The following is a 23168-nucleotide window of genomic DNA, read 5'->3' as shown; positions in this document are numbered from 1 at the left end:
TTTTACCTTTGACGAGTTCTTCAAAGAGTTTTCCTTCGTAACTAAATTATTGTGTTAATGCTCTTAATATTTTATAATTGATTACTAATCCATGTTAATAGCTTTTGTTTAGCATTAACGTGCATAATCATGGATACTTAGGTAATTTCAGGCATAATCTAGGTTTCAAGGTGACAGAACATTTTATTCAGAACTGGAATTGTTGTAGTGCCTATGCACGTTTTGGACATGTGGGCAATCTAAATTATGAAGAATATTTGGACAGTGAAAATGAATTTTGGACCTCTTGAATGGAGGAATTAAAGATGTTCTTAGGTTACGAATGTAATTGGTGGATAGTGCATTAACAGAATTGGATAAGTATTGGGTTAGCCAAAGTTTAACCATTTTTTAATTAGTGTATGTCTCTTTTCATATCTTGGCTACCATATTCAAAACTTTACTCCTTATCTTCTGTGTTGGCAACCAAAGATTGAAATATACCATGTTGATATTAGTAGTGGATTTCAATCCCCATGGCAAGATTGCTTTCCAAATTCCAACGGTGAAACTTTTGCTCATTGTCAGGCAGTACTGTTCAAGAGTAACATTGATACTGATTTAATTATAGAATTGTCATTGCTATTATCTTCCAATGATTGGAACTAGGAAGATATCAATACATACAAACCTAAGCATCAACGATAACAGTTAGACTCATTTCAAACATCATCAAGTGCAATCCAAAGGAAAGATGAAAATTTTAAGAAAAAAGTGATAGAACTCTTCATAGCTGGTAATGCTTATTTAAGTTATGACGTTTTAATTGCAAGCACCTGGTACAGAAGCACGACAGGATGACACCAATGGGTGTGATGGGGCATTTTTACAACATCCCTAATTCAATAATTCATTTGACATCATATTCAAGATTTAAAAAAATATAGAAGATTAAACATTAAGAAGGATTTTTTATTTTTTGTATAGAATGATGTTAAAAAAAAAAATTTGGGTCGGATCGGAACACCCAATTATTTTGAAAGAATTTCGGATCAATATGCTTAAAATCGAATCAGGTCGAAATATGAATTGTTGGTTAGGATGAGTGATTAACCCTATCCAGAATAGGGTCTCCCCTCCCCTTGACTAACCACACTGTGTCGAGCCACCAAAGAAGAGGTTTAAAAGGGCTACTCATGGTGGCTTGATCTCGATCATCATTGAGACAGCTGAGCGGTGGAAGGGGAGATCCTTCCTTATTCGCATCTCTATCATGGGTGGTTCGCATTCACACCTCTGGCAGCTGCAAACGGCACCTTTTTTTTCAGGAAACGCCGCCCTTTTTGGGCTTTTTTTCCCCAAAAATTCTGTATATAACCCACCCGCATCCCCATTCCGGCATCGCCATCTGACGTGACAAAAATTGAAAATGGCGTTGTTTCCAATTGTTTGAAACTTGACAAAATTTTCTCCTTCCAGTTGGCCTCCCTCTCTGGTTTCGCCCAACATTTTCTCTCTCTCCCTTCTCCCTCTCCATCTTCTCCGTCTTCTCCCTTTGTCTTCTCCTTTCGCTTAGGCTGCCCTCTCTGGTTTTGCCCAACATTCTCTCTCTCTCTCTCTCTCTCTCTTCTCCTTTCAGAATGTTCCCTTCCTCTTCTCCCTTCGTCTTCTCCTTTTGAGGAAGCTGCAGCGACACCCCGAAATCCCCTTCCCAGAGTCCCGAAACCCTAACGCACGACCTGCGTCCCCGTTGCATGAAATCCCCTTCCCACAGAGCTCTGAAACCCTAACCCTAACCCTAACCCTAACCCAAACCCAAACCCGAACCCTAACCCAAAACTCACGCAAGACCTAACCCTAACCCGAAACCCACACACGACCTAACCCGTACCCTTCCTAAGTTCAAAACTTCAAACACACTCCATACCCTAACGCACGAAGACATGTTGTCCCAGGTAAGGTTCCATGTCCGTTGTCCTATTTTTTTTCTCCTTTTTGGCACACATATTTTTTTCAAACAACCCTTAGCTAACCTTAAATTTTTTTCAATTCTTTGAACAGCTTAGATATATGTTCGGTGAAATCATAGTCTTTGAACAACTAGTTATATGTCCCGGTAAAGGTGGAATTGAATTTTTTATTTTTATTTTTTGATAATTTGGTGGAATCATAGTTGCTGCAGAAAATTATTCATTTGCTTGTTTCTCTGATGATAGCTATGAGCTAAGTTCTATGAATAATTTATCTTTTGATTAGTTGGGTGCCATAGCTATTAGGTTGTACTGATGTTCCAAGATGCACTCAGATATATGTTCATTTTGGATGTGTCAGACTGATTGGTGAACTCCTTGATAATTTTTAACATTTCGAAGAGATTTTTCATACTTATACACACTACACTCTTATATCCTTTTTCATTATCTAATCTCTGATTGGTGAACATACATTTGAGTGCATCTTGTTTCTCTATTAGTTCTATGCATAATTTGTCTTATGATTAGTTGGGTGCCATAGCTATTATGTTGTACTGATGTTTCAAGATGCACTCATATATATGTTCAATTTGGATGTGTCGACTGATTGGTGAACTCATTTATGAGTTATGACCTACATGGAACCTTGATGCTTTTTTATATGTGTAAAGGAAATGATGGTTTCTTATTTGTAAGTTGAATACATAGAGAATCAATACATACATAATTATTTGTGAATATGTAATTGTTTCTTCCTTTGTTGATTAAGTTGGTTGGCTTGTGTAGATTATTTTTTACACAAAAAAATTAATTTAAGGATTGTAACAATATTTTGATAAGGAGTCTACTGCCAAGTTAAAACTTACCTACTTGTTTAAGCTTTTCTAGTGTTCCATATATGACACAGTGCTATTTTAATTGGCAAATCGATATTTGTAGTTTAGACTTTTTTCTACCCTGTCTTGGCAGTTGTGGAAATATGCAGATTGTGGTAATTGATTGCAGTATTTTTTATTGGTGTTTTTTGAACTTAAGCCTTTTAACTCATATTGGTTAGGATTACATAGCCCTTCCTTTTCAACCTTATTCCTTTCTGACATGAATATACAAAACAGCTTTCATGAGACTAGAATTTTTTAAAATCAAAGCTGTTTTGTATATTCTCTGTGTTTACAATTTCACCACAAGAGTATTTTGGTTCATATTAGAATGTCGTCGTCGTCATCATCAACAACGTTTGGCCCATCCTTTGCTAAACACACTTTGGGCATACCATTATGCTTCTGTGATGTGGAAGCCACATTGAAATTCTCAAATACTACAAAAAATCCAGGACGACCCTTTTTAGGGTGTCCAAACTACAACACAGAGGTGACTACATCTTTGCCTTACATAATACATTTTTAATATTTAATGATTAATATGCTATACATCTAACATTTCCTATATTTATATTTCTATGAAATGATTAGTGATTACCATATTGTAAGTTTTTCAAGTGGGCAAATAGTAATCAAGTGAATGAGTTCCAACTTTGTGAAAGAACAAATGAACTGTTAAGGAATGAGAGAGAACTCGAGAAGAGACTCGATGATGTCAAAAAGAGGGAGATTGAGCTCTGTAAGAGATCGGATGACATCGAGAAGAGAGAGATGCTGCTATCTAATATAAATGAGGAGGTTCGGAAGAAGGAGTCAGTGCTTGTTGTACATGAAGCTGAAATGTCGCGTTCATGCATACTACTCCGGGTCTATTGGGCTTTTGCATTTGTATTTGCTTGTTGTATTGGACTCCGTACTTGATGTAAATATATTAAATTCTTAGGTTCTGCCCAAAGTTGGTGACTAACTTGTAATCTTAATCTCACTTGAAATATGTTCCTTAGTTTGTTTAAAACTTTGAATGTAGATCTGCACCACCATGTGGATAATGTCACTTGAGGTATTTATGTTATCTGAATTTTTGTATCTGATATTGCTCTTGCAATTTATTTATATGAAAAAGAAGATATTATCCTTCTTGTATTTATTGTGGGGTCGATGTCTTTTGCTTTTGTTTCTTTTGCAGTGATGTTTTTTTGTCATTTTTGTTAGCAAAAACATCTTTAGTTATTCCATGTGATAAGAGGCGAATGTATGGAGATGTCAAAAATTTAACATTATACATGCATCACACAAATTTGTAGCGAACTGAAACAGGAAATGTTTGTAGGAATGTTATTCCATGTGATAAGAGGCAAATTGTTTTGAGAAATGGTTATCTGCTGGTCAATATATAATAAATTGATCAACACAGAAACAAATTGCCTTCCAAAATTGCATATGAACAGACACAAATTGCATTAAACATCCAGTTATCAAAGCATTAAATCTACCTTTCACAAACTGCATTAAGTTGCAATAAATTGTATATGAAAAGAAACAAATTGCATTAAACATAAAATCTGCCTTTCACAAAATCTTTAATTGATCCCCACAGATTGGTTTTCATTAGCCTTCTCTAAGCTGCCAGGCAGTTAGTGGAGCATTATACACATCACACAGATTTCATTTTCTTTTCTCAAAGTATTACACAAATTTCATTACACAAATTGCTTTTCATTCCAAATGAGAGTCAAAATGACCACAAAAGGTCCCAAAAAATTCCCGGTGACCCACTTTCATTGTATGCCACTCTACCAATGGTTTCCATGTTTCTTCCAAAGATGTTTGAAATATTTATTGCTTCATTCAGCCCTTTAAACAAAGCAGTTCGAGCCCCTTAAACAATGCTTCTATGAGCACTTCCAAAGATGTCTGAAATATTTCCACAAAAAATAACCAAAGGAAGATAGTGACAACTATAAGAAATGATAAACCAACAATTATAATGAAATGATAAACCAACATAGGAAACTATAAGATGCAACAGTGAAACTAAATTCATCTGGACTTAAAATGCCTATAAATATACTTATAAAAAATTGCCTATCAATATATATTACATAAATATGCATTTACTGATAAAAAAAGTGCATAGATGAGTGGATATTCTCAAAGTGCATGGATGAGTGGATATTCTCAAATAATATGCTGATAAGAAGTCTATAAGGTTGGATACAATTTATATTTTCATCTTCCAAACATGACATCATTTGAAACCAAAGTGCATCCAACCCAAATGTGCAATTAATATCACAAACACTCAAGCAATTAATATCTAGACACTCAAGCAAGCATATCCAACCCAAAGTGCACTAGTTGTGATCCATCCAACCCAAATTGTAGCTGTAAGCAAAAAACCCAATTACTAATGTGGTGTTGATCTTTAGAATAAAATATATCGAAAACACTTGGGATCCACTAACACTTTCTTGACTTTGAAACATTGTTTTTTGGTTTTGGGTTCCATTGATGTCAATAGCTGTGCTTTTTGGAACAGCTTGGTCAGACGTACTTGTTAACTCACAACCAAATATTAGGGTGTGAATAATAAAAAAAGAAACCCAATATACATGGACGCCACCAACATTTGACATATCAATCTCTGGAGTAAGGAATAAATTCCTGCATGTTTGTCTTACGACTGGTGTATCTCCTCTATCGTGCTATTAATCAAGTAAGAAATAACAATATACATTAGTGATAGTTACATTTATAAAATATACATAAGAATCAAGTATTAAATATCTACATCTCTTTACGTTTTCCATTTCCGGGTGCGCTTCTTGTCTTTGCTTTAGCTTTCTGCATGTCATTCTCCATCTTGGATGCTCTTCTCAGAGATGGGGGTCTGCATTTCCCTCGCACAACACGTAGACTGAGCACTTGCTTAGAACTACCAATTGTGGTTGTGTTCTTTGTCGTACAACCGACATTGGAACCCGTTTGGGTCATTGATGGGGGTTCTTGATTGGCACTATACAAGTCAATCATAGCATATAACTTAGTAGTTGCATCCTCAACATTAGATTTCGAACCTGTTGCATGAGTGATCATCTGATAACATATATTCAGCAGACTTGAATATCTATTAGAATCTGCGCGCTGCTCCCCTTCGTCATAGCTGCTATGCATCAAGGTGCATCTCGTTTTTATGTCCTTTCTCCATCGATCCAAAATGTATCTATCTGGCAAAGATTTAATCCCATTACATTTGAATACGGCCAAAACGTGCCAACACAATATGCCTCACATCTCAAATAAACCACAAGAACACTTTGTAGATGCATCTTCTTCAGTAAAGTCCACATAATGCGTCACCAGCTTAGTGAACTCTTCCAAACGAACTTCATCCTCTAGCAAATAGGTCTGTACTGCACCCTCCCTCTTAAGTAACTTTGGATCCATATCGATGATGCCAGTAACCTGCTATTGAACTTCCTTGAATTTAGCATTCATGTACAAATCTTGAAACCTCTTCTCAATCAGAGATCTAGATATGCAGGGAATTGTGATATTAAATGTGTGGAAATCTTTTAATGTCACCCGCGGCATTTTCATTCTCAATTTTTTTTTCAATGCGTTTTCAAATTAGTCGACAAACTCTTTCAAGTTTGTCTTAGCATGAACATAACCGTGGCATTCATACTTTCACTCCGCTGCGTCGTACTCATTCCAGCCTAAAAATACTCCTTCGAGAAAGCTGGAACCCAAGGCTCACGCTCAGTGTATAAACTTTGCAACCACACATTCTCATACAAGTTGTAAGTGGTAATTAAATGATCCTAACATTTCTCAAACTCTTCAACATTTTGGGTGTCATACACACATTTCATTAGGTCATTTATCATTCCACTTTTGTATGATCCATAGGAGCCAAGCTTTTCAGGAACTTTCTTCCATATATGCCTCAGACAAAATCTATGTCGGTTTCTTGGAAAAACATTAGCGATTGCATTTTTCATGGCTCTGTCCTGATCAATGATTATAGCTTTTAGAGGTATACCATCCATGCACTGCAGCCAGGTTTGGAATAACCACAAAAAGGTCTCCGTATCCTCACTAGAAATCAAGTCTGCTCCCAACAAAATTGATTGCTCATGGTGGTTTATACCAACAAATGGTGCAAAGGACATCTCATATCTATTCGTTAGGTATGTGGTATCGAATGTGACCACATCCTCGAAATACTTGTAGGCTGCTCTACTACGAGAGTTTGCCCAGAAGACATTTTTTAACCTCCCGTCATCATCCAAATCTATCAATGAAAAAAATTTAGGATTTTTGTATTGCATACGTGAAAAATACTCTTGAAGAGCTCCTGCACCACCTGCGCCAAGTCTTAGATGTCTTGCCTTGTCTATATAATTACGACAATCTTTTTCCAAAAAACGGGAGGTTCTCAAAGCCACCCGCACCAACAACAAGATATCCAAAACTCTTTTTCATTTTGATGCCAGCCAAATCATTTATATCTAAAACCCTTTTTACAGTATCACTCACTTTTCTATTACATCGAAAGAACCAAGATTTCTTTGGATTGAGGCCGTGGTTATGGATGTTATGAACTGTAGTCAACCGAAACTTTATCTCAATTTTTAACGCATTGATCTTTGCCTTACATTCCGTCTTTCCTATCGGACGTGGATGGGCGATATTCAAAGTCCTATTCCGGGCCTTCCCACCACGAGCACAAGCAAGGATGACATATCTAACAGTTTCATCATCTCCTCTCTCAGTCCTTTTTGTCGTCACCCCAAATCTACATTTCTTACCATATTCCTTATAATAAGTGATTAAATCTTCCAAGGAATTAAACTTCATCCCCGACTTTAGCTCTTCAATCATATCATCACAATCCAACTGCACATTCTGAGATGACCAAGCATTGCCATCCTCGGTTTCTCATGGATTTGGTCTATGCTTATTACCTTCTTCAACTCTAGATGTACATGGCGCATCAGTTTGACCACCATCAGGTTTATTATCATCTGAACCAACTAGTTTGCTGGTAGCGGAGCTTGTATTGATGGAAGGGCTCAAAGGTTCCATGTCATGCTGAAGTGTATAACCAACATTCTACAAAAAGTACAAAAAAAACTGCAATTAAACTCCTGAAAAGAAGCCATGCTGAATTATTATTTTTGTATTAAAAATTATACATGATAAATATTACCACATGTATGTTGATTGGATATTGGTTGCCAACTGGATATGGCGGAAAAGCCGGTGACCACGCAGACACTGGTTCATAGTAACCAGGCATATAATTTGGGATGCTTGGATAAGTTGATGGTATGTCCTAATATGTCATTAGATAAAGTTATTGATGTATTCTGAAAATTCAATATCAACTCAACAAATTCCAATGTTTTTGATATATTTAATGATATAACATACCGCGGATGGGGGATTTGAGCTAGACGGTATTAGCGTAGATGATTGTTCTTTCCCGTTTCCCATGCTGAGAGGGAGACAAATGCATTATAAATATAAATATTATTTATATAACTCAAGTTAATCATTTTTAGATCAATATATAAGAATTTAGTATTTTTAACTCAATGTGTAACCAGATAAATATAACAAGATAAGAATTTAGTATTGTTTCCTTCCTATATATCACAAATATAATTTATGATCTTCTCATGACGAACAATGGCGCCACCAATTAATGCACATGAGTTTGAAGCTTATAAAGAACATAAAAACAGCTTCCAGGTTCCATGCCATGTTTCAAAGAACCTTGAGCTTTAGTTGTCAAGAAGTTCATTTTTTTTTAAGTATCAATGCAAAAGGAAAAAACAATTAATTCATGATGTTTTGCAAACTTTATGAGTTTGGCCTGCATCTGGGGCAAAAAATTACAAGATGAATGCATTCTAAATTTTTCAAAACCACTACAGAATTTTTTATTAGCAAATGATTTCAATTTTTTAGCTTCTTTTGATTGTGTTATGGGTCCCTTTTAATGCATTCTAAATTTTTCAAAACCACTACATAAATATGCTATCTTTGCCTTAATGCTATAAAAGTAAATATGATAACTTGTTATTACCCAGTGCTTTGAATGATTTTTACTGAGAAGATGACCTGAAGCAGATCCGCCCACGAACTCTACAATGCTTGTGTCAAAGTACCCAACAACCTGTTCAATACAAAAACCATCATTGACAAAAATTTTAAAACGAAAAATATCAATGTCTGAAGAAATTTTTGTTGATGAAATTCACCAAGAATGTTCGGAGGAGGATTGGGTCTCAACTGAATGTACTTGGCAGACGGTTTTGCATTCGCTATACAGTAGGGTGCGAAATCTCAAAAATAAATCTCAACTAAATCAAGCAGCTCTTTTTTGTAGGATGTGACGCGGGATGAACGACGGTGACCAAAGACGCACGACAGCGAAGACAGATCCAACACACGACTGCCCAACCAACTGGTTTCAAACGAAGACAGGTTTCCCTCCCTGGTTTCGAACGAAGACAGGTTCCCTCTCTAGTTTCGCATGACGACAGGTTTCCCTCTCTGGTTTTGCACGACCTCTCTGCTTTCTCTCTCTAGTTTTGATCTACAACATCCAACCCAACGAAACTTTTTGGATTCGATTTCACTCTAACGCACTACAACACTGCAAACGCATCCAACGCATGACGGGATCTCTTTCACTTTCTTCCTCTCTTTGGTTTCGAACAAATAGCAAGCTTTCGTTTTCGCTCTCTCCCTCTCTGCTTTCTTTCTGTTTTTGGTTTTCCTCCTTTCTTCTGCGTTTTTCTTTCTTTTTTTATTTATTTTTATTTTTTTATTGCAAGCTGACGTGGCAGAAGATTCTACGGCGGGTGTAAAACCCGATTGTATCTAGAATTATTGTTTTTTCCCTAAACCCTATTTTTTAAAGGAAAACTCCAAGTAGCAGCCACTGTTTGGTGCATCCAATTTGCACACATGACGTGCCTTTTGTTCCTCTCCCCCCAAATGGCAGAAGCCATTTTCATTTTGAATTTTCGTGTGTTTCCTTCCTTCCCCCAACCCCTCGGGTTCTTTCTTCCTCTTCTCCCTTCCCGTTTCTTTCCTTATTCTCCCCTCACCTCCTGAGCTCCCGAACTCCTTTGGAACGTGATTTCCCAAGAAGCCCTGCACTGAGATTTCAAGTTCCTCTGAACTGAGATTTCGAGTTCCTCCCCCGAAGCCTCGAGCTCCTCTGCAGTGCGATTTCGAATTCACAAGTGATTTCTTCTTCTTCTTCTTCTTCTCTAAGATTTTTTCTTCTTCTCTAAGGTTTCTTCTTATTCTCTATGAGTTTGACACACTCAAATTGAAGTCCTCAATCCATCGACACGAAGCCCTCAGATCTGTGGAAAGGGTAATGTATAGTTTCTTGTAAATAATCTTCTTCAAGTTTTTCGATGTATAACTCCTTTTTTCTCTGTGATTCTAGGGTTTAGTCATGCATATTTTTTTTTCTCTGTGTTTACAACATCTCTTTTTTCCTCTAGGGTTTAGTCGGGTTTGTTCAAAACTGTGTGTGGATGGTATTACTTTGGTTCTCCCTTGTCATGGCAGAAACAATGGATCCCCCATACTTGTTTTTATTTGTCAATTGTGGCGGTGAGGAAGACAACAGTGTGTACAAAAGTTGAAGTACCTTGAAACATTCAAGGTGCACCTAACCTAACCTAACCTATACATCCTTCCTTTACACCTTCTTCTTCTTCTTCTTCTTCTTCTTCTTCTTCTATATATATTTTTTTTCTTTCAAACTATGAGATCTTCATTCAAAAACTGTAATTTTAGTTCAGTTACAGAAAAATAATCTAGACTATTACAACCATTCAGACCAAAACTAAAAAATTAAACCTAGGCTATTACAGAAGTTGATGGTGGGTCTTTCCCACTGTGAAGCTGATTTTGTTTGAAATTAGCGACCAAAATCAGTTATTTCTACCTTCAATAATAAACAAAAACTAGCCAAGATAGAATGCACCCAATATTTCCAACGCTCATTAGAATAAAATGCATGTTCTCTTCACTTACCTAGGTTGGGTTTGATTACTTTCAAATAGACCATGCATGTGGTTGTACTTTATTCACACTAAGATTGTTTGGCTTTCTATTATCAGTTAAACCCCCTAGTTTGACTAGCAATGCCAAATTTTCTGCTATTGCAGTGAAAGCAGCCTATAAATGAGATATGAGTACAACTCTTCTTCTTAAATTTTGTCTCTTTAACCAAATTTATTAAGTGGCACATTTTAAAGGCATGTCTATTTATGTGGTTGGCATTTGAAATTATTTAAAAAGGTAGACAAATATTAGTTGGTGACAATGATTAGAGTATGATTCTGTTATATATATTTTTTAATCTTGGTTTGTGTACTTTAATTTAATTGCATTGGGTGAAGCATTTGTAACCTATGGTGTAAAGGCATAGGATAAGCTTGCACTAAAGTGGGTTGCGGATGAAAATCAAGTGCAGTTCAACTATTGTCAATCTGATTTACTTTTATTATTCAATCAGTTAATTACTGGTAAGTTTTGAAGCATATATATATATATATATATATATATATATACACATGAAATCTGGTTAAGTTTTGGTATCATACATGGAGAGGACTACGGTCTTGGACACTGTAACATAGGGTCACTTGATGAGATCAAAACTCTTGCTATATATATGTGGTGGGAATCAAAAGAGAGAAAATGGATGTAGTTTGAAATGCAGTCTTCCATTAAATGAAAAGTTTTCTAATGCATACAGAGCCAAAACCCTATTGATGCAAAGGCCCTCTCTCTCTCTCTCTCTCTCTCTCTCTCTCTCTCTCTCTGGTTTAATCATGAGTGGACCAAATGGTCAATATTATCTGAGGACAAATTTAGACTCACCTTTCTTTTCTTGTCTTGTGATTGTTCTTTTTTCTGTAACTTTCTTTTTTCTCCATTACCCAAAATTTATTTTCGCTTGTGGTTGGAGGCTTACATCACTACTTGTTCTTGTCTACTTGTACTTGTATATAGAACCATTCAAATAAATCATAATAAACGGCCAATCATGTTGGTCTTAACTGGACTTTCCAAGCTGAAAACTAACCCCTGCCACTTGAATATCCAAATTTGTTTTTTTTTTTTTTTTTTTTTTTTTTGCATCTTTATTCATTTGGGAACACTAATTTCACCCTTCCTACCACTATTGTGTACTTAGCTATAAAATTTACCATGACTAACTACATCATTAATTATTGTAACTTTATAAGTATTGTATCCTTTAATGGAAGCGTGTGGTTATTGTCATAAACATGATTGATGGAATGATACATTGTTAGGTTAACTTGTACATTTGAAGTCTGAATACACTAAATACCATCTACAAATTAATGGTTGGCAAAGATTGAGATGCTAAAGATTTTTTCAGTAAGCTTACAGAGGTGGCATGATAATGAGCTACAGTGTTGGATTACTTGAAATCAAGTTATGTTTAAATTTGATGATGGTCTTAGTTAATCGGACATTCACTAGGCAATATTACTATGTATTCAATTCTATAAATGAGATAGACTCTTGTGTTTGAAGTTGTCTTTCCTTTGAAAGAATCACGCATGGCATTTTCTCAATCATCATCTTTAGTTAATGATTTTGTGATGGAGTCACCAACTTGTTGGTGTGGTTTGAAAACACCACTAAAGACGTCCTACACTAAGAAAAATCCTCGAAGGAGATTTTTTGTCTTTCCCAAGTATAATACGGTAAAAGCAATTTTATATTTGTCATATTAAACCAATCGATTTGTTGTTGCGGGGTGTACTTTTTATCATATTAATTTCGGAGTTCTTACTGTGTGCAGGGAGATGAGAGATGTGAATTCTTCGTATGGGTGGATATATTTCAATTGTTAGAGGAGAACATGTTATTAAAAGGGAATAAGGCCTGGAAGACGTGGGATGATATATTACAAAGCGAGTATGCCGTTTGAAAAAAGGGAAAAAAGTGAGAAAGATAGCGAAGAATCTGAAAAAGGAAAAACGAAAGTTATTGTGTTTGTACTGGATTATGACCTTTGTAATATTGTTTGCTTGGTTCGGATAAATGTAATGTATACAGCACGTTGTATGGATTATGTAATTTTTGAGTAGAAACATGTTGTGCAAGAATGGTTGAAAGTGGAAACCATGTTTGTAAATTGTATTTTGTTAAATCAACCTCTATAATGAAAAGGTCTTCTAATGGTGTCTATTCTCATGAATGATTTCAGTTTTGATTCTATTGTTTCTTATGGTGCAAAGTGAACCTAACTTCACATGCTTTCTCAGGTTGATGGCTATATCAAGATTGCACGTATCTCATCTTCAAGATCATGCAAAGGGAATAATAATAAAACATAAATTGTAAATAAGTAAAATATAACGTTGTGTTGCAATCCATTGTACTAATGCAAATGGAATAATAATGCAAACTCACTACGTTGTATTCTACGCTTTAAAGGAACAAATTGTGAATCAATAAATTCAATCAATAAATTCACATACATTTTGTGAATAAGTAAAATATGATCCTTTGTCTTAACATTGTAATACATTGCAATAATATTGTAATAACACTATCATAACTCTTTTACATTCCCCCCTTAAATTAAGATTGATCCCCAAAACTCTCCGTATGAAGAGAAAGCTGCCAATCTTCAAGAAAACATTCCCAAAGCTTCAGTCATCTACAAAACTGTATCGAGCCTGCTCCTGTGTACTTAACAAAATGTTTTTAGCAGCCCAACCCATACCTAACATTTGTTCATTCAACAGAGACAGATCCTTCTGCGCACATCGTTTGCAATCCTCCATCACTTGAAACCATTCATTGAAAATAGAATCCAATGGATCACTACCCCCAATAATGTTCTCCTAGCAACTCCTCTTCACAAGGATTGCCTTCCGAATGTAGCACGCCTACAGTACAGAACATAAAGATTGCACCAAACTTTAAGATCGGGAAAACTACTTGACATGGAAATTATAGACGAAGTTTCCGTTCATGGTAATGGAGCATCTTGCATGCTAAAGATTATACGTGCTCTTAAAAAGTAGTTTTCTCAAAAACAAAAAAGAAATAGGAAATGAAACCATTCAAACTACTTGTAAAAAACCCATGATAATATTTGTGGTGATGGCCCCTTCCCGTAGACAAAGAAGTATCCCTTGCTAGAATTTAGTAAACGTGGCAGGGGAAGAAAAAGTGAAAATGTGAGAAACATTCTTTATAGATGAGGTGGAAACTCAGTTTATAGGTTTCCTAACATACTCACTTGCTTAGTTCTCTTCACTCTGTTGTTGAAGATTTCCATGCATATGAAGTAATAATTCTCACTACTTGTATATTGCATTGACATCATTGACCACTTGGGTATCTGATCCTCGGGACTCAAGCACCCAATTCTGATGGGCCAAACGTTTTTTCCTGATTCAAACACCTCTGCTGAGACCTCACCTTTGCTCCACATAAAATCAACTCCTTCCTCTTTGCTCACATCTGGAAGTGAAGGGACATATCCTAACTCAATCCAAGTGTTTAGTATAATCTCAAGTCTATCTTCATCATAAAAGAAACATAAAAATTCAGATCATGAACTCCATAATATTGCAAGAAAAACAACAGAAAGTAGTGGCGGTGCACATATATTGTAAATTTAAAAGAAGTTAACTTGTTAATAGAGGGGTTGTAGCGATCCTTTTCCTATTATATGACCCCACGTGCCTGTGTATTATGAAAGGGCAGGGCAAGGAGGCTATTCAGTGTGGGGCTTTTGTATGCAAAATCTAATGGGACCAAATAGTGGTGATTGAAGACACCATTGATATCGAAAACCAGGGATATGGCAAATGCTGTTGAACAGGCATTTTATGGGTAAGCAAAAGCAATGAGTTTGAGAGAAACTCATACTAGTACCAGGAAGTGTTGCTTACATGAAGTATGACCTCCACGCCCCCAACAAAAGCAATGAGTTTGAGAGAAACTCAGACCTGTAAATTTGAACTATCAAAAAAGAAAAAGAAGTTTAAATATACACATTTATTGAAATCATTATTGATTCCTAAAAGTTGATGAAAACAAAATACTAATTGTTGCTTTTAGTGACTAAACAAAATCTAGCCAGTTCAATTAAACTAATGTTGTCAAGTCTAACTCAAAGTCCAAACACTCAGCTCAGGTACCAAGTCAGGTACCTGTGCTGAGCTGAACAAATTCTATATTCTGGCCATCTTCTAGCCAATCTATATTCTACACAATAGATGGCCTTCTCAACAAATTTACTTTTACGTAAAAAAAAATTAATAATAATAATGAAAGGATCAAACACATTGTAGCAGACAAGAATCTCAAAAAATTTACTAACAAAAAAATACCTACTCAACAATGGATGTGAGCTTCAAACCTGTTGCATGAGGGTACCATTCCATACAAAAGTACTAACTCCAGAGTATCTACATCCATTGGACTCCTTCAACCTAAGAGATACGTAAAAAAATGAAGATCTGAAAATTAGTATATACACTACAAAGAAGTTCAAATTTGAAAGGAAAATATGCACATTGAATATAACCAAGAGACTTTGATGAATAACCAACAGCAAAACTGGGCAAGTAAGATATAATTATAAAATATTTGCTTACCAGCAAGGACATATTTACATACTCAAAATTAGGAACATAAATGAAATAAGATATATCTATTAAAAATATAGATATATATTTTACAAAAGTACTTACGCTTCTTCACTCAGGTTCATTCAGTAAATCATGAAATGACAATGGAAAGAAACCAAACCTTTGCATGTTGCCCATCATCAAAGACACAAAAACAGCAACGTACAAAATCATGCTACCAAAAAGCAGCTGCTTGGCATACTTGTTGGCTCATGGTACCAAAACACCTTTGATCTCCAAAAGGTACAAAAAATTACCCATTGCATCTCCACAAAAAACCTTACCATTGGCATATTCACCAAGTATACCAAAACTACAAGGAGGTACAAAAATACATTTTGAATAACTACTACATTTCCCTCTCAAAGAGATACAAAATTACATCGGAAGCATATTGACAAACTACACCCAACCCTCTCCAAAAGGAAAAAAAATGAAACACATTGTTAAGACACAAACTACACCATGGCCATTGCCATCAGACAAAAAAACAGCAACTCAATCATGGCGGCACATTTGAGAAATACAATTATACAATGTTAGAGGATATAAAGCCAAATCAATGAGAAATACAAATATCTATAAAGAAGGCTTTCAAGTCATAAAAGGAAAAAAGAAATATAAAAGAAAAGAAATGATGATAAGACCTTTGAATAATAGCAATATGATTTGATAATGCAAAGTATAAGATGAAGAATAATATTGTTCAAAAGCTTCAATGACATTTCCTCAACTGATTCATTGGCTCTTGAAAATTGGAAGAGGAAAGTCATTGCATAATTTTCAAGGAAAATGGCAGAAACAAAAACTATTAAAGTTACTTGCAAATTAAAGTACACCATACCCTCTCCAAGAGCTTCAAAAAATGTGGCTTCTCATCACCATGGAATTACAAGTGTGCATCAATATGGTCACACATCTGAAATAAAACAATATTAGCTAACAAGTGTGCATCACGATTTCATACATGGTTTTCAGTTATTTAAAAGACATAATTAACCTCATTTCCCCCTGGAGTTGATCGTGTAAGAATGTTGTTTTGTGTTCCAACATCAACCCCGTCATCAAATTGGTCTTGTTGAGATCCCGGTGTGTCACCCAATTATGTTTCATCTACCAAGATTTTCTTGTAAGTCTGAGGTCCAAAACATAAATAAACACATATTAGATTCATAATACTAACATAAAACAATGCAAATTTTGACTATTATTACTGGTTTCTTTTTCTTTGTTGCCATCTTTTCAATTGGTGGAACCTTCCTCTTACTTGGGGGTCTCCTTTTCCCTCGAACCACGTTAGGGCTTAATATCTTCTTACCCTTATCCAAGATGACCTTTGATTTGGCCTTCGTTTGTTCAAATGTCGACTGAGGTGTTGAACCTTCGCATTTTGTCTCAAACTCATCAACAACACGGAAGAATGCACCGACCTTTTCATTATCTAAGGATATTTTGGTTGCTAATTTCTGGCATCTTTTAACCACCCGCTCATAATTCTGTGCATCTAATCTGTCCCGCTGGTCATCGTAACTACTTCTGAGTAATGTGTATCTCCTCTTTAAGTCCTTTCTCCAACGATCCAACACATATACATCTGGCAGCACATTAATCTTTGTCAACTGACAAACTCTAAGTGCATGCCTACATAAAATCTCCCTCATCTCAAACAGTGTACACGTTCATTTTACCTCCACCTCCTCTTCGTTATAGTAAACTGAGAAATTGAGTGTTTTGATGTGATCATCAGTAGATATTTCATCCAACACATCATATTTTAAAATGCACCCTTCTGTGCTTACCAAGGAACAATTACAACACATTTGGCCTAGCAACTCTCTTTGGACCTCTTTGAACTTTGCATCTGTATATAACTTTTGAAACTGCTTCTCAATATTAAAATGGGACACGCAGGGAATAGTTTGGTTGTTAGAATTGAAATCAGCCATTGTCTCTACATCCACCTTCTTTCTAAGAGCATTATCAAATCGGTCAACGAATTCCTTCAACGTGGTACCGGAATGGACATATCCATCGAAAAATGCATTCATGCTTTCTGCCCTTTGTGTTGTGCTCATTCCAGCCCATAATACACTTTTCAAATAAGCTGGAATCCAAAAAGACCTTTTTCCTCATATAAGGATTGAAGCCATTTATTACCGACTAGATCATACTTCGCAAGTAGTTGACCCCAGCTCTCCTCAAATTCACCGCTGGTCTATGCGTCATATAATGCAGTCTGAATGTCAGTCTTCAACCCTGCATTGAATTGCGCATGAGATCCTAACTTTTCTGGAAGTTTGTGCATTATATGCCATAAACAATATCTATGACGAGTTTCGGGGAATGCAATGGCAATAGCACTCTTCATTACCCGATATTGGTTGGTTATCATGGATTTGGGCGCCTGACCATTCATGCAATCTAACCACATTTGGAACAACCACATTCGAAATAGCCACACAAAATTTTGTGTGTCTTCGTTTGAAAGCAATCCCGCTCCTAATAATATGGACTGACCATGATGATTAACACCAACGAATGGAGCAAAAGGCATTTCGTACCTATTTGTTAGGTACGTTGTATCAAAGGTTACAATGTCTCCGAAATACTCATACACCGCTCGACTCTGAGCATTAGCCCAAAATACATTCTGTAACCTTCCCTCATCATCCAAGTCCATGTTAGAAACAACCCATCATTCTAATCTCTCATTCTTTGAAAATACTGATTAAGTGCTTCACCACCACCTTTACCCAACCTTAAATGTCGAGCCTTGTCAATGAAATTCCGACAATCTTTCTCTTGAAACTGAAGATTCTCAAAACCCCCCGCATTAACGACAAGAGAATAAAAATTCTTGTTCATTCGTATACCGGCTCGATCATTAAGGTCTAGGATCCTTTGACTGTATTCATCTAGACATTTGTGAGATCGCAAGAGTCTTGTCTTCTTGGGGCTCATAGTTATGTGGTTATGCACATTTTCAACAGTGGTGAAAACTCACTTATCATTGTTGCTCAAAGTCGCATTTACTCTCGCTTTACAATCCGTTCTAGTTGTTGGTCGTGGCTTTGAGATATTATTGTTCTTAGGATGGTACTTTCCGCCACGGGCACAACCAACGGTCACATACACAGGCCTCCCCTCATCATCTCTCCTAGTCCTCTGTGTCCGTACACCAAAACCCTCTTGCTTCGCATACTGCATATAGTAGGCTGTAAGATCTTTCACACTGTCAAATTCCATACTAGATCTTGGTGCTTCAACTCGTACCTCATCATCCTGAACAACAGTGGTACCCTCTAAATCTTCATTTATGTTGAAGACCATTTCTAAAATTAGAAACATATGGATTAGCATCAAAACAATATTACAATGATTATAATCAAGACAAACAAAACTGTAATACCATCGGTGTCATGAAAACTTTCAGCGGTCATCTGTGATGTACTTCCAAGATTTTGTTCAAATTCTATAGCGGTTGGCATAGTTGACGCCAGGGGCACTTCTTGCCTCAAGTCATCTGGATTACTTGGCGAAGGATAGGGCATATAAGGTGGCATCTGCTCAAACAGGCATGTTAGGAAAAATTGAATGACTCTAAAAAAATTAACATATTAACTTATGAAATATAAAAATTCAAATAAATATACCTCAAATGAATCAAAAAATTGGTTATAGTCTACTGGAGTACTCGGCGAATTGTAGGGCATATTTACATCAAAAGGATGCATTCCATCTTCCTTTTCCCCCATCACAATAAGGCTAAGAATGTCTTCCAATAATTTCTATCCAGTCTTCCAAGACGGAAAAAAAAAAAGAAAAATAAAGATTAAACTCTCATATATAATGCAGAATCTGAAAATATAAGCACTTTCTACAATAATGAAATACAAACGTACAATTATTGTTTGAACAGGAAAAAAAATCTAATAAAATAAACATTAACAGCAGTATTAGAATTTCAAGGATGAAATCTTAAGTTAATGGAAAGTTATTGAAACATCCTTTGTGGACCTTTCAAATGTGCAACAGTTTATATATATGTCTCGTTATATAATAGAGAGAAACATTACAATGATTTTCTTCACTTCCTGGTTACATCCACGATATCCTTCCTCTACTTTGAGAATATATTTCTACATGCACAAGCAAGCCAAAAATAAAAACATAAAGCAAAGGTAAATACTACTAAAATGGAATCAAATACCAAACCTGTTAACGAAACGAGCACACATTTTATAGGATGAGTATTCAACGTAAAATATAGAAATAAATATGAGAGATTTTTTCTTCTTTCACACTGAAGCAATGCCCTTGAAGAAAAAGAACAAGAAAGTAGAGAAAATGGTGAAATTTTTTTTCAACAAATTTCGGGTGGAGTATTAATTGTGTGGGAAACAAAGGGGTTGGAGTAGTTAGAGTGACTTGCTTTGCTTTGGGGAGGTGTGTTTTGTCCCAATAAGGCTTGGTGTATATCAGATAGGTTTCTAATTTCTCTCTCTTGGGCGATGTTCATTAGGGGCCTTCTATTATAGGCTAGGTGTTCTCTCTTATAAATCCAATGTACTTCGTTATGCTTATTGATATTACTATATTATTACTTATAAAAAAAATAAAAAATAAAAAGTTTATTCTGACCAAACATAAGGATGCTCAAGAACTACTGAACTGCATCAAATTGTTTTGCCAGGATAAGAGTGGACAGTGTCTGCTTGATGAATTGATGTTGTTCAAAACTATACCCAAAAATCGATGACAACCGAAGACATCATGCAGTGTTCTAGCCCTAAAGGTTACTGAAAGTCATTGAGCAATTCTCAAAGATTCCTAACACTTTTCGCAATGCAATAACCACCTCCCAACTAAGTGTTATCACCAAAATGCAAATTTATAACCAAATTGAGTCAATCCGTGAAATTTTTTGGCTTTCTAAATTAAACATGCAAGAATGACCTCTGCAACACTTTTCCACAAAAGTGATAGTCGCCACCCAATTACTGCTCCCAACATGATGTTCTACAGTCCCAGTAGATTAGAATACATCTCAATGTCCATACAATATCAAAATTTATTAAGATCTATGCATAAAGATAAATTTTATGTGCTCTATGAGAAATCCTTTTTTCTTATGAGAGATCAATGTCTTTATGAAAAATCTGTACATTAGACATATACATAACAATTGTTTTGAGATCTTTGCAGTGTAAAATATCTTGGAATAGAGCTCTTTCTGTACAATTAGATACTTAGTTCAGTAATGAAAAGGCATTATCCACGCATTCTTCCAAGCAAATATGGGAAACAGAGGCAACTAAAATGTGGTGAGTGAATTACAAGTCACTAGAGATGGTTCTTCCAAGCAAACACAGAGCAGACAAATTGTCCAACTAGGGACAGTGTGCATCAGAGAGGGAGAAAGGGGAGGGCATTTTCAGAGCTGGTGGTGCGACATGAAAATCTTCTCTAGGTGACTCTGATTCCTCTGTTTCAGGGTGAGAGAAAGAGAGAGAGAGAGAATAGAGCAGTTAAGGACCCTAATTTTCTAAAAATTTCTCCATGCCCTAAGCATACCCATCTCAGAAAACACAACAATCACATCTCGATGTGCACATGAAGAACATGTATGGACGGGAAAATGGTAGTACAATATTTACCTACCAAACCATTTGGGGAAACAGAGCACTCGGTCCTATCATGGTTTGGTCCATTTAATAAGCTAGCGGGGAGCGGCGGTGCTGGGCATACGTACGAGCATCGCAAGGTGGCGCTGGCAAGAGGAAGCTGTCGTGAGGTGGCGTTGGCAAGAGGAAGCCGATGGACACGGGTTCATGGTGAGGAAGGGAGGTTCGCGGGATTCAAATATTGTTTGCTCCGTTCGAAGAGCTTGCGGGACAGTGAAGGCGCTGGGCAGACGGAGGAGGGCCGCTCGGTGGCACTGACGAGGGAGACGACACAAAACACACAATTTTCAAATACGTCTTGAATCAAAACGGGCATTTTGATTTTTTTTTTTTTTTTTTTTTAAAACAAAAAAAAACAAATACCCAGATGCATCCATGTAGTGTGTGCACTGAGTGCACTGCTACAATGGATGCCATATAGAAGGACTATTTTTTAAAACCCTAAATTTAATCTTAATCTTAATCTTTGTTTTAGGCTTTTAATCCTAAGTTTTTTATTTATTTATTGTTTTTATAATTGTTAGTACTTAGTATGGATTATTATTAGATATTAACTCACTAGTGTTTAATTATATGTTATCATATTATACAGTTATACTTTTAACATTTTATCATACTATAGTGTCTATTGTCTAATTATATGTTATCATTCTATTTATGGTTTTATAATTTTTTCATCACTCAATTAAATTGTTAGTATTGATTAATAACAATTACTATTTAAATCCACTTGTATTGTATTGTTTAAAATTTAATTGAATTTATTATACTAGTGTTATTATACTTTGGTATTACATGTACTATAAGTCTATAATGTTATTATACATTAGTATAAATAGACTTGTACTATAGGGTTTAAATACAATTGTTAGTATTTATACTTGTATTATAGTATTGATTATTGAGAATTGCATATTATTATAGTCTATAGACTCATTATACTTTTACTATACTAGTGTCTAACTTATTCCTATTATAGTGACATAGTCTATAGACTTGTACTATAATGATTAATTACATATTATTATATTAGTTTCTAACTCATTTCTAACTTAATTTTTTTTTTCATTTCTAACTTAATTATATACTAGACTTAGTATTATATATTATTATACTAGTGTTATTATATGTTAGTATTACATGTTATTATAAATTTATAGATTAGTGTTTATATGTTAGTATTAAATATTATTATACATTAGTTATTATGCATTACATTACATGTTATTATATATTAGTCTTTATACATTAGCATTACATGTTATTATACATTAGCGTTACATGATATTTAGTAGTAATGGACTAATAGTATGATGTTTGCATATATCATAAACTAAACTATTATTAGTCAATTTAGTTAATTTATATTATAGTATAAGTATATTATTTTATAATAATGAGCTCATACTATTATTGAGTTTATAAGTTGTAGTTATATAAAATATATATGATGAATGTATAGAAAAATACATATATTTTTTTTATAACATATATGCAATATTGGAGGCAGACTCGGAGGGCAAAGTCGGAGTCAGATCAACTCCACCTCCGACTTCAACTTTTCGGATGAAAAAAACTCTGACTTCGACTTCAATTTTTTGAAGTCGGAGAGAAGCCGGAGCGGAATCAGATTTTCAAATTTCTATTCAACCCTAATTGCCAACTTCTTGTATTGCTACTACTTGGCTTTAGTATCCTAATCACATTATGCAGAGTGAGTTTGTTAAAGTCACCGTGCCCATTACGAAGTCGGAGCAGAGCTAGAGTAGAGTAAAATTTTCAAATTTCTGCTTAGCCCTAATTGCCAACTTCTTGGACTTGCTACTACCTAGCCAGGGCATCCTTGTCACAATCGTCATGGTGAATTTGTTGAAGTCAATGTTCCTATTATCCCGCCCCCACTTCATTTCGTGCTTAAGC

At 35.4% G+C, this 23168-nt stretch overlaps 1 long non-coding RNA gene across 1 annotated transcript; it reads right to left on the bottom strand.

Moving 5' to 3' along the window:
* Nucleotides 1-13498: 13498 nt before the first annotated feature.
* LOC108991902 lies at nt 13499-14895 on the bottom strand. The gene is made up of 3 exons (XR_004800888.1): nt 14824-14895; nt 14166-14389; nt 13499-13809 (listed from the first exon to the last, which is right to left on the bottom strand). It is a non-coding gene; the product is annotated as an uncharacterized LOC108991902 (long non-coding RNA).
* Between the last annotated feature and the right edge of the window lie 8273 nt (nt 14896-23168).

Source organism: Juglans regia, chromosome 2 (assembly GCF_001411555.2).
Source record: "Juglans regia cultivar Chandler chromosome 2, Walnut 2.0, whole genome shotgun sequence".
Classification (NCBI taxonomy): Eukaryota; Viridiplantae; Streptophyta; class Magnoliopsida; order Fagales; family Juglandaceae; genus Juglans; species Juglans regia.
The sequence above is the reverse complement of the archived record's forward strand: the minus strand, read 5'-3'. Positions and strand labels throughout refer to the sequence as shown.